The sequence below is a fragment of the Anolis sagrei genome, chromosome 6 (assembly GCF_037176765.1).
Source record: "Anolis sagrei isolate rAnoSag1 chromosome 6, rAnoSag1.mat, whole genome shotgun sequence".
Taxonomy (NCBI): Eukaryota; Metazoa; Chordata; class Lepidosauria; order Squamata; family Dactyloidae; genus Anolis; species Anolis sagrei.
The window spans coordinates 25265163-25277379 of record NC_090026.1 but is presented as its reverse complement, the minus strand read 5'-3'; positions in this window follow the sequence as shown (position 1 = coordinate 25277379).

Here is a 12217-nt window from a genome sequence, read left to right as displayed (position 1 = left end):
AATCCAACTTCTGCATTAGAAACCCTTCTTATTAGTGCAAGATTTATCACACCAATCTACAAAATATACTCTGCACATACCACAAGGCTCCCTCCCCCTCTCTCTCTATGATACTGTATTTCCAGAGTCCTGCTATACAAAACTTCTGGAAGTGAACAGTTTAGCTTGGATTAAGCCCTGTCGCCAAGCGAAATGAGGATTTCAACCACGTGCTCCTGTCCGTCTGGCAGTAATAGGATGAGCTTTGAAAACAGCATCTGTTGAATTCCAAAATTTCAGCAAATGTCATATGCATTACTGAGCGTGATTCTGGCAAATCAAGGGAACACAGCATTGATGAAGATCTTCACATATTTGTAAAGGGTGTTATATCACTGCTGTCATAGCCAATAGAGTTGCCACATGGAAATCAGCTCACAACATTAACGGCTGCCTACTTCATTGTGATTTAAGTGCTTTCATTTAACAGTCAGAAAGCCTAGTCAGTTACTGAAGCAACCATAGCAAAACATTGCAGTTAGATTTGCTGTCAGCTTTATTGTCAAATCATATCTTTGCAATAATTCTTTATAAGGTAGTGGATAAAGTTTGACTTAAAGTTTCATTATCCCCAGCCTGCTCTTTTGCCACAATCGTGGTAGTGCAAGGAGCCGAAACAACGGTTTTGGAGCATTCAGTATCACTTTTAAAGAAATGGATGTGCCACAACATTTGTCCTACTGCATAACTCATACTAAGGACAAGAAGCCATATTAGGACTGACTATGGAGAGCAAAATGGTTTTCAATTGGCAAAGGGGTCAATCCAAACTGCAAAATGTTATCACTCCTTTTATTAACTTGTATGCTGCATGTTTCAAAATTGGGTTAGACTCTGGGGAAAAAAGGTATGTAAACTGAAGGTAAGAACATCAAAAATTTAAGAAATGCATATTACTAGCAGAAAATAATTACTGAAAATCCAAGGAAGAAAGTTAAAATATGTATTTACAGTTGAATATAAAGAAAACAAAAATAACAAGCACATATGGTTTATATAATGTTAAAGCAGGCAATAAAGAAATTGAGGTAGTCAAATATTTTTGATACCTTGCCTCAGCCATCAGTCATAATACAGACTGCAATCAAGGCATCAGAAGAAGACTAGGACGTGGCAGGACAGTTATGAAGAAACTAGATAAGACCCTCACGTATAAAGATATATCATTGAAAACAAAAGTCAGGATTATTCTGTCATCATATTTCTGATTTCTATGCATGGTTGTGAAAGCTGGACAGAGAAGAAAGCTGATAGAAAAAGATTTAACTCATTTAAGATGTAGTGCTGGAGAAGAGTGGATAGCTTGGCATGCCAAAAGAACAAATAAATAAGTGCCAGAACAAATCAGGCCTGAGTTGTTGATAGAAGCCAAGATAATGTACTGTGTTGTTGTGAGTTCGACAATACAAGATAATTCAACTGAAGCTGTAGTATTTTGGACATATTATCAGAAGACATAACTCACTAGAAAAGACAATAATCCTTGGCATGGTAGAAGGCAGAAGGAAAAGAAGACCATACTGAAAATTGATAAACTCAGTCACGGAAGTCACATCTGTGAGTCTGCAAAACTTGAATTGATGACAGGATGACCTAGAAATCTTTCATTCATAGGATTACCTAAAGTTGAAGTTTGTTTGTTTTTTTTTTTTGTCGTGTCAGGAGCGACCTGAGAAACTGCAAGTCGCTCCTGTTGTGAGAGAATTGGCCGTCTGCAAGGACGTTGCCCAGGGGACGCCCGGATGATTTTGATGATTTATCATCCTTGTGGGAGGCTTCTCTCATGTCCCCGGATGAGGAGCTGGAGCTGATAGAGGGAGCTCATCCGCCTCTCCCCGGATTCGAACCTGCAACCTGTCAGTCTTCAGTCCTGCCGGTACAGAGGTTTAACCCACTGCGCCACCGGGGGCTCCATAAGTTGAAGTTGAGTTGACCACAGTTAAAAACAATAATAAGAGATGCATATCTCATGTCCATCTGAGTATGTCCTTCAAGTTTTCCTGTCCCATCTTGCCCCATCAGCCCCAGCCCAAGACATTTATCTGCCTGAGATCTAAGAGCAATGGTGCTTCACACCATGACCAATACCAAAACCAACCCAATTATTTTGGAAAAACGAGACTGAATAATTAACAATTGGATGTCTTTTCTTTCAATCCAATGTCTGAATCATTCTTCCAAATGGTAAAGCTGCCCTTTCTCAGTTTTCACTCCCAATTATCCTCCTTCTATTTTTCTTGTGGGGCAGATATTGGCCCAAAGAGAGAAGCAGTGGGAACACAACAATCTGAAATCATACATGTTGTCCTGCCAACCCTCTTTGTATCTGCCAAGATGGCCTGAGGTAGATAGAACTTGAAGATGAAACTTCATAGCTACAGACAGCCAGAAAACAATTGGCACAAGATTCCCTTTCTATATATTATCAGTTTATACATTTAAAGCCACCTGGAATCATCTAAAGATAAGACGTGCCCCTAGAGCATTAGGGAGGTGTTCAAAGATAAGTGACCTTTCTAGAAGACATTAGCATTTCACAGGCAGATTGCTCCTCATTAACTGGAACCAGCTGTGTATCTGTTTTAATCCAAGCTTTTCTATCTTCCAGTTCTGAGAGTCCAGGCAGACTCTCAGAACTGGCAGTCTTGTTGGTCCATCTTGGCTTCCATCCCTCACATTAGATCTCTTTCCGCCTGGCTATAAAGGAGCTCATACGTTTTCCCAGCAAGTGCTAATCTCATCATTCATCTGGTTAGCACAGCAGCAGGTGGATGGAAATGTTCCCAAGGTGCAGAGTGCGAAGAGTCCTTCCATCAAGGCTGTGGCACGAGACCTCGAAGAGCTAGGAATTACCTTTAAGGAATACGTGATCTGGCAAAAAGAAAGATAGAAATAAAAATCCATGGGTGAAATTTCATTGAGTTAGCACACCCTATAGTTGTTGCTTGAGCTTTAATTATTGCTATTATGCGTAGGAGTGCAGTTAGTTTTTCATCCATATATGTCATTACTGGGAGAGCATGAAGGTTCATTAGGACATAGGATTTATGATCAGGTGAGTGACAGCATAAGGAAACTCACTTGGTGACTTCGCAGCCAATCAATGGCAATTTGGCCTAGAGCAGGGGTCCTCAAATATTTTAAACCAAGGGCAGGCTCCCTCAAACTGTTGAGGAGTCAAACTAGTTCAGAAAAAAATATAAATGAATTTCTATTCACCCTACACATATCTTATATAAATTATTTGCAGAACAAAAAGGTATGAATGTTTAAAAGTAAGAACAATTTTAACTAACATAAACTTACCAGTATTCAACTGAATGAATGGGCTTACTTTTGGCTGATGAGATAGTCAAGCTAATTAGATTGTTGTTGTTGTGTGCCTTTGTTTCAGATTTAGGGGAACTCTAAGTATAAAGTATAGGGTTGGATGAAGATAAATAACCTTGCAGGGCTACATCCAGCCTGCAGGCCTTAGTTTGGGGACCCCTGAGCTAGAGCTTTCTGTAGTGCCCAGAATTCATAGTAAGCTATGGAGAAAGTGTCGGAACTCAGATGCCTTTAAAGAGCCAGACACAATATTGTAAACAACCAACAGTTTATTAAGTCAAAGAAAACAGAGCTCAGAGACACTTCCTTCAGTGCCTCTGGCTAAAACTCAAAGTTTGCAGCAGTTTGCAGCTTAAAAACCAAAACAAGCAAATAAACCGGATTATACTGGCAAAAAATCCAGGTGAAACAAGAGTTCAAGCAAAATGCACCAAAATAACACAGTTCAAAGATAAGGCCAAAACAAAACACTGTGAAGAGAAGCCGTTGTCCAAAATCAGTCCAAGGTCGAAGAAGTCCCAGTTGTAGATAACAGAGTCCAAAAGCAGTGTCATAGTCAGTAAACAGTCTGTGGTCAAGGAGAGGAGAATTCTGCACTTACAAGAGTCCAAGCCGGTCAGCACATGAAGAATAATGCAACCTGCAATTCCAGGACCCAAGCCCAACAAGAGAAGCTACAGCAGCAAAACCCAAGGCACGTAACCAACACTTTGCCTACTGCAAAGTTCCAAACTTTCAGTGCCTTCATTTATCCTACAACTCATCATCCGTTGATGAGCTGTCCTCCGCCCTTTCTTCATCTCTATCAGCTGTCTTACCCATTACAGCTGAGCGCCAACACCCATCTCTCCAACTCCTCCACCTCCTGTCAAGACTTAAGTCTCCCTATGAATCTCTGATATCTCCAGGCTGCCAATCCCCAGAAAAACCCTCAAACGTATCACTGGATGTGGGTTGCATGCACACATTCCTGACTTCTTGTACTTGAGTCCAATCTAATGGCTCTTCTTCATCCTCACTACTCCCAGACCCATAACTTCCAGTAAAGCCCATGAAATCCTCATCTTCAGTGGGAGCACTAAATATGTCCCGGATCCTTTTCCTCTGACGTTCTTCGTCAGACTCCTGTTCACGAGTAATTGTTTAACACCTCTACTCCCATCTCCCTCCTCTTCCTCGCACATTTCACTCTCTGAAAAGCCTTCGAAAGAGTCTTCATCTGTGGGAGACATAAGTATCTCCCGGATATGCTTCCTTTGTTGCTCTTCCTCAAACACCTGAGCACCTCGTTTGCCTCCTCTACTACTCCCACTAGCAGTAGTATCGTTGCCAGCAGATTCTACTACAACACAAAGCATCATACAAAAATGCATTAGATAATCGATATCTTCTTGTGCAACATTTTAATAATGTTATGTGATATATATATATATATATATATATATATATATATATATATCTGAGAAAGGACACTGTTACTGTATTGAGAAGATTCTCATAAAGGTTTTCCCCTGACATTAAGTCCAGTCGTGTCCAACTCTGGGGATTGGTGCTCATCTCCATTTCTAAGCTGAAGGGCCGGCATTGTCCTTAGACACCTCCAAGGTCATGTGGCTGGCATGACTGTATGGAGCACTGTTACCTTCCCGCCAGAGCAGTACCTATTAATCTATTCACATTTGCATGTTTTAGAACTGCTAGGTTGGCAGAAATAAATAAATAAATAAATATATACACACACAAACATACATACACACACACACAATATATTTACACACACACACACAACAGTGTGTGTATTAAGGCTGTGCAAAACTTAATTTGTGCCTCATTTGTTGTATCTATTTTCATAAGATTTGTACATATAATGTGATATTAAGAATCCCAATAGCTCTAAAAATGAGGGCGAAAGGAACCCCGGAAGCTTCCCCACTCGAGCAATCACTTAATGAAAAAATAACAAAAAATGTTACAGTGTAATAATTACAATACAGAACCCTTCCGATATTTTAGAAACACTTCAGAAACGATTCACTGTGCGTGCCCCCCTAATTTAGTAATTAGTATCAAAACTTTTTTTTTCTTTCATAGCACAGGCGATATGTGTGTGTGTGTGTGTGGCAAAATCTTAGAGCTACATAAACAAAGGCTTTAAGAAAATTAAACCATTAATAAAGTATCTTACAAACTATGTAACTTGATTGAAACAGCAGCTCTTATTTTATTGGCATTTGGCAAAAGCTAATCACACAGTCACCATAAAAGATCTAGAGATGCCTAGAGATAATATATTATTCAAATCTGTGAATAATAAAATCAACAAACGTTAAAACCAAAAATGTGGAGGGCCAAGTGTATATGCTTCCTATAAGTATTAGACATGGTGTTTATTATTTGACAAACTGGGCAACTGCGGTTTAAGGCATCATACTGAATGACATCATGAAAGTCTGTCTCTTGTGACATCCCAAGGGCTCACCCTGAGACTCAGGTCTTGTCCAAAAATCTGACAGCTGACAATTCCACTGAACCTTTGAAAATGAGAAAATAAAACTTTGACTAACTGAATCACAGGTTATGCTGAACTGGCCCTTTGCGATCTAAAAGAACCTTTCTCCTCTTCATCTTTCCATATCTATAACACCTATAGAACTGGAGATGAGATTATTCCCCTTTGTCATCCATTCATTAGGTAATGGAAAGGTAATATATCTCCGCCCGCAACTACTCCTTCTTCAAACTGCATAGAATGTGCTCAGCTTCAACAGAACCTTCACTTTAGTTCAGGCAGATTAACTCCATCACAACATGGAATGTGGAACAGTCCAGTGGGCCCTTGGTAGCTGAGGTCATTGTTAAGCTTTTCAATTAACCATTGAATGATCTGGGTAGAGTGTCACCCCAACAGCTGCCCTGGCCTGGAGGTGGGTGAGATATAGTCAAAGAAGATAACTGGAGCTTTGTTCCCAGCATTGCAATCACATTTAAAACATGTGTGTAAAGAAGCAAGCCTAGACATTATCAAAGATGCACATCTTAATAGCAAGGGAAGTCCACTGGGAAGTTATCTTATTCAAGATTTATCAAAACAAACAAGAAATTCTAATGTTCTTCCTCAGCTTTTGTCCCCTTTGGTGGGTCCTTAGCAATTCCTGGTGCATTGCTACCAATGTTACAAGAGCTGAATCAAAGTAGGAAATAGTAGAACTTCTGAGAAGATCTAAAGTGTTTTATGAGGCATAGGGGCTCTCGTCCTGAGCTTGATTCTGCTTCCAATAATTTTTATATCATGCAATTTCTAAAACAAGGGAGGACTGTATCTCAGTAGGAACGCAGAAGGCCCTGGTTTCAGTCCCTAACATCTTTAAGTAGAACTGGAAAGACTGGAAAGTTGCTGACAATAAGTGTAGGCCAGTGGTTCCCAATCTGTGGTTGACTAGGGATCACTTGACCAGGTCAACCACAGATTGACCAGGGATCACCAGGTCAACAGTGGTTGACCAGGGATCACTTGACCAGGGACCACTCTCCAACATTAGTACCAAAATCAGTTTTTGGTCAACTTTAGATTTGGTTATTTGGAGTGCTGATCCAGAAAACCGCATTTGGATACACACATCAGTTCTTGTTTCTGATACAGAACATATGCCCTCCAGTAGTTATTTATTTATTTATTTATTTACAGTATTTGTATACTGCTTTTCTCATCCCGAAGGCGACTCAAAGCAGTTTTTGCCATCTGCACACCCACAGAAAACCACATTTCATACTCTAGAGCTCATATGGTAGTAGTAACCTTACATGGGTAGTCAGCCTCTCCTTTCCCATCATCCCCATTGCCTCAGGGATTTCACAAGAGCAATTACTCTCATTGTCGCATGATTTCAAGGCAAAGGTGTAGAAATGATGAGGCCACGGACCACATTTTCATTATTGCGAACCACTTATGGTCCACAGACCACAGGTTGGGAACCACTGGTGTAGGCAATCCTGGACTAAATACAGAATATGATGTCATGAGAAATTCGCAAGTGGATAGTTTTTAATTTGTTAACTTTTGTGTTGTGTTCTAATTTTGGAGTCCAAATAACTTGACAGGTTGGCTATTATGCATCTTGATTATGGTAACTCTAGGTTGCTCTGTCACAGGCAGCAATATGTCTTGGAGTGACCGTCACTAGATAGACCAGTAGTTTGCCTCATTATATAGTAGCTTACTATGTTCCCAGTAGTATTGATCTCCTTGCCTTTGTTTGGAGGTTTTTAAGCAGAGGCTAGATGGCCATCTGTCGATGGCACAGGGTTGGACTGGATGGCCCTTGTGGTCTTGTTCAACTCTATGATTCTGTAAGTCTATGATTTTGTCTTCACAACAGTTCTATGAGGAAAATTAAACTGGTTGTCCAAAGAGCTTCATGGTTACAATAGTTTTTAGACCCTGCCATGATAGACCTTGGGAAATCTATTTTTAACAAATCTTGTAACCATAGGCTAGGGTTATCACAAATCGGAGCCAACGTAAAGGCACATAACAACAACAATAGCAATCTTTTATACTCTTAATTTTCCATTCAGTTTACATATCCTCATATCTACACATAGGTGGATGTAAATTTAACATGCCCCCCTTCCATTTTATCTGATGACCCATTAAAATATTATGTACCTTATGTTGTAAACTGTCTTAAATAAATGGCTGTGAAAGTAAACTATGAGGTCAGTCAGTTAGTGAACTTGAAAGGCCTTTTTAATGGGCCAGGGAAACATTATGTGTTAGATCAATGTATATTCAACTCCTAATGACATGTTTGAAACATGGGATTAGTCATGGTTAGCAATGATATTGTAATGCAATACATTAGTGATGGTAGAGAGCCCTAAAGGAAAACCACAGCCTGATTTCTTGACTTCACCCCCAGAGAGGGTAGAGCGTGCTATTCTCCCCTTCCAAAGCATTCCAATGCATTTTCCCACCTCCTGCTGGCAATAAATCACAGTTAAGCCTTCTTCTCCACCTACATCTTTCTCTCCCATCTTACAATTTTTCCTCCTTCCCTCCCAGCAGGTGGAAAAGGGATGAGAGGAACTGAGCAGGCAGCTACTCCCTTTGGGATGCTTTTTTTTCACTTGCCAGCTCTTGAGTTTAGCCAGCTGCTGCTCTTGCGGACTGACAGGACCTCTTGTGCTCTGAGGTCATTTCTTTAGACCTCACTACACTGGAATCTCCTGGCTTCCCTTCCAAACTTTTGGCATCCCTACAGCCATACTGAAACCTCACAGTGGGAATGGATTTCCCTGCATGCACGAAGGTGCCACACTTGTTGATGCTGTTCCTCTTGGTGCCCCATATACACACCTCTTGAGATGCTTCTCCCACACCATACTTGAAGGGGCCTTTCAGTTGTTATCATTTGATTTTTTTAAACTTTTATTTGAGAAAAAATACAGTTATATAGACATATACTATACATATACTATACATTTCCCTCTCTTTTATTTACATTCACCCCTGTGCTCCCCTTCTCCAGAGCCACCTTTTCTTCTAAAGTCCCACCAAAAGATCAATTCTTCATTTGGAGGTAAATTCCCATCTTCTTTTTTCCAATACCAGATTTTTTTTATGTTTTACCATCCTTTTGGGAGGCTTCTTTCATGTCCCCACATGGGGAGCTGGAGCTGATAGAGGGTGCTCATCCACGCTCTCCCCAGATTCAAACCTGTGGCCTGTCGGTCTTCAGTCCTGCCGGCACAAGGGTTTAACCCACTGCACCAATGGAGGCACTAGATTATTAAACATGGTTTTCTGTGGGTGAGCACATGGTGACTTCTGGCAACTACAGCTAAAGGAAACCCACAGAATTTATGATATGTCAAAATATTTTATGGTTATGTCTGAAGGTTTGTATAGTTTTAATTGATCTTAATTTTATAGTTATATGTTTTAGATATGCATTTCTGAAATGTCAAAATGTTGTAATATTTCATGGTTATGTCTGATGGTTTGTATAGTTTTAATTGATCTTAATTTTATAGTTATATGTTTTAGATATGCATTTCTGAAATGTCAAAATGTTGTAATATTTCATGGTTATGTCTGATGGTTTGTATAGTTTTAATTGATCTTAATTTTATAGTTATATGTTTTTAGATATGCATTTTAGATATGCATTTTATATGGATGTGGGGCATTTAATTTTTGCCATTTCTTATATTATACACCACTTTCAGTCCCCCTAGGAATGAGAAAAGCAGTACAAAAGTGCAATAAATAAATAAATGTGTTCTGTATCAGAAACTAGAGCTGATGTGGTCTATCCAATGCAATTTTCTGAATCAGCACCTCAAACAACCACATTGATTCTAAAGTTTGATTCAAAAAATGGATTCGTATCCCTTTTGGTACTAATGTTGGAGGATAGTCCCTGGTCAAAGTGTTCTCTTGTCAAGTGGTCCCTTGATTTTTTTTTTAAAAAAAGGATGGGAACCACTGTTTTAAAGAATTCATCAAAGGTGCTAGAACACTTCTATGTATTGGGCTCAGCACCTCAGATAGCTCCTTTCAAGTGTAGACTATAACTCAGAGTGGATTTAGTGACAGGGCTAATACTTATCCACTCCTTGGAAAACCTACTGTATATCTCTGACAATAAATAAATAAACTCACCATACAATGAGTAGAATTCAAAGACATAGCTTGGCTAGTCTTAAATTAGAGTGCAAAGGGATCTTGTAGCACTCTAAAGAGAATAAGAGAATTTCCTCAGAGGAAGTAGACTTAGTCTAAGAAAGCTTATGCTATCAATTTCATTCTCCCAGTTAGTCTCTAGGGTCCCACAAGATTCCTTTGCATACTGATATATACTTAGCTATAAATATAAAGTTAAGCAAGCCTATTAATTAGATATGCAAAGGTACCAACTTTTCTTGCAGTTGCAAGAAGTCAGAGCTAAAGACTATCTGTGTTGAATACACTGCGGTGGTACTAAATAGAAACCAAAAGCAACGTATGTTTGAACAAGCCCTTTTGGGTAGGATAACCACATCCAAGAGTAAGGTTTTATCTTTGAAAAAGTGTTATACAGATATAAACAATACTTGCATTTCCTTGCATTCTTGAAATGAAAGAATATCAAAATACATTTAGAGGACCTCTTGAGAAAATTGTAACTCAAAGTATTTTGCATTTCAGGGCTTTTGTACAAAATATAGGATTTTACTTCAAGATAGTTTTGCAAATAAAAGGTTTTAGGGTATGAGGCAAAAAAATGCTTGTTTTTGCACAGATGGTTTGGTTTTTTGCACACACACACAAGAATCCCAAAGTATGAAAAAAAATTAAAATGTGGAAAAGTCTCATTATATAGCCTTTAGGGTGGAAATGTTAAAAACTATTTGATTTTTCATGAAAGAATAAAGAATGCAAATATCACTGCCTTTCCTATATGTTAGATGTTTCTCTCATTCCTGATCCATGAATTTTACTAATACATACTATATACCACTTTGTACCATGAGATGGCAGTAGGCCTTTTCCTTTGTAGCACAATATTCATATGAGAGATGCCATATAGATCTGGAGTGGACAATCCTCACTCCTTAAATCTGCAGGAAGTCAAGTTCCCTCTCACAAATTCTAAATATTTAACTGTAGGCATATGAAAGTCTATTTAGGTCACATAAGAATGAATATGAAGAGAGAGAGTTGGGGTCACTTTGGGGAAGTTTAAAAACTCCTTTTGTGGATACTGTATGTCAAGAACAAGAAAAGAATTAGCATCAAAATGAAAACAAAGTAAAAATAATCCAATAAGACATATTAACATTAATAACATTAATTAACCTTAAATCATGTACCCTATAAAACAATTAAAATGCATTAGAAGTGGCTATCGTTGGTGTTCATTTTTTGTGTGTGTGTCAGGAGTGACTTGAGAAATTGCAAGTCATTTCTGGCATGAGAGAATTGGCCTTCTGCAAGGATGTTGCCCAGGGAACGCTCAGATGTTTGATGTTTACACCATCCTTGTGGGAAGCTTCTCTCATGTGGGGACATGGGGAGCTAGAGCTGACAAAGGAAGCTCAACCCGCTCTCCCCGGGTTTGAACCACTGAGCTGTCGGTCATCAGTGCTGCTGGCACAAAATCCCCTGTAGTTTCCCCAGTGCCAGTACTGTTTTTCTTTCTACTGCACATGCGTGCCTGCCATTAACAAAGCAATTCGGAAGTTTCTGAAGTTTCAAAAAGTTTCAATTAAAAAAAAATGGAAGTGACTTTAGAATCAAACCACTAGCACCCCCTACATCCTAAATGAGTTTTGAACTTTTTTTTATGAACCAAACCTAGGAGCTATCATTGCTGTCCCTTGATGTTCAGGCTTTGAGTGGGATCACAGGATAGCCATAAGCAGGACTGGTCCTGGCATTTGGCACAGTGAGACATCTGCCTTAGCTAGCAAATTTTGAATGTCACAAAAGGAAGGAAAGCATTAGTTATTTACATCATCAGTGTCATTGAATTGTCATGATAGGGAGAAATGATTGTGAGATTTTCTAGGCTGGATTTGTATATCCATTGACTTGAGGATGGGGAAATCACAACACTGCAACTCAAGCTACGAAATGTCATGTACCAATCCTGACCATCCTCATTGCACAAGCAACACTGGAAGTTGTAATTTTGGGGATGGAGAGATAGAATGGAGCTTACAGAGGTCTCAGCTCCCAGGAATAATTTTATTGTCTTATGGTGTGGGGGGGGGGGGGAGTGGAAATAAAAGTTAAACTTATATAGAAGAGATATATACGTGGGCTTGAAGTTCATATGCAGTGCCTGCATTTTTAATGGTTTTT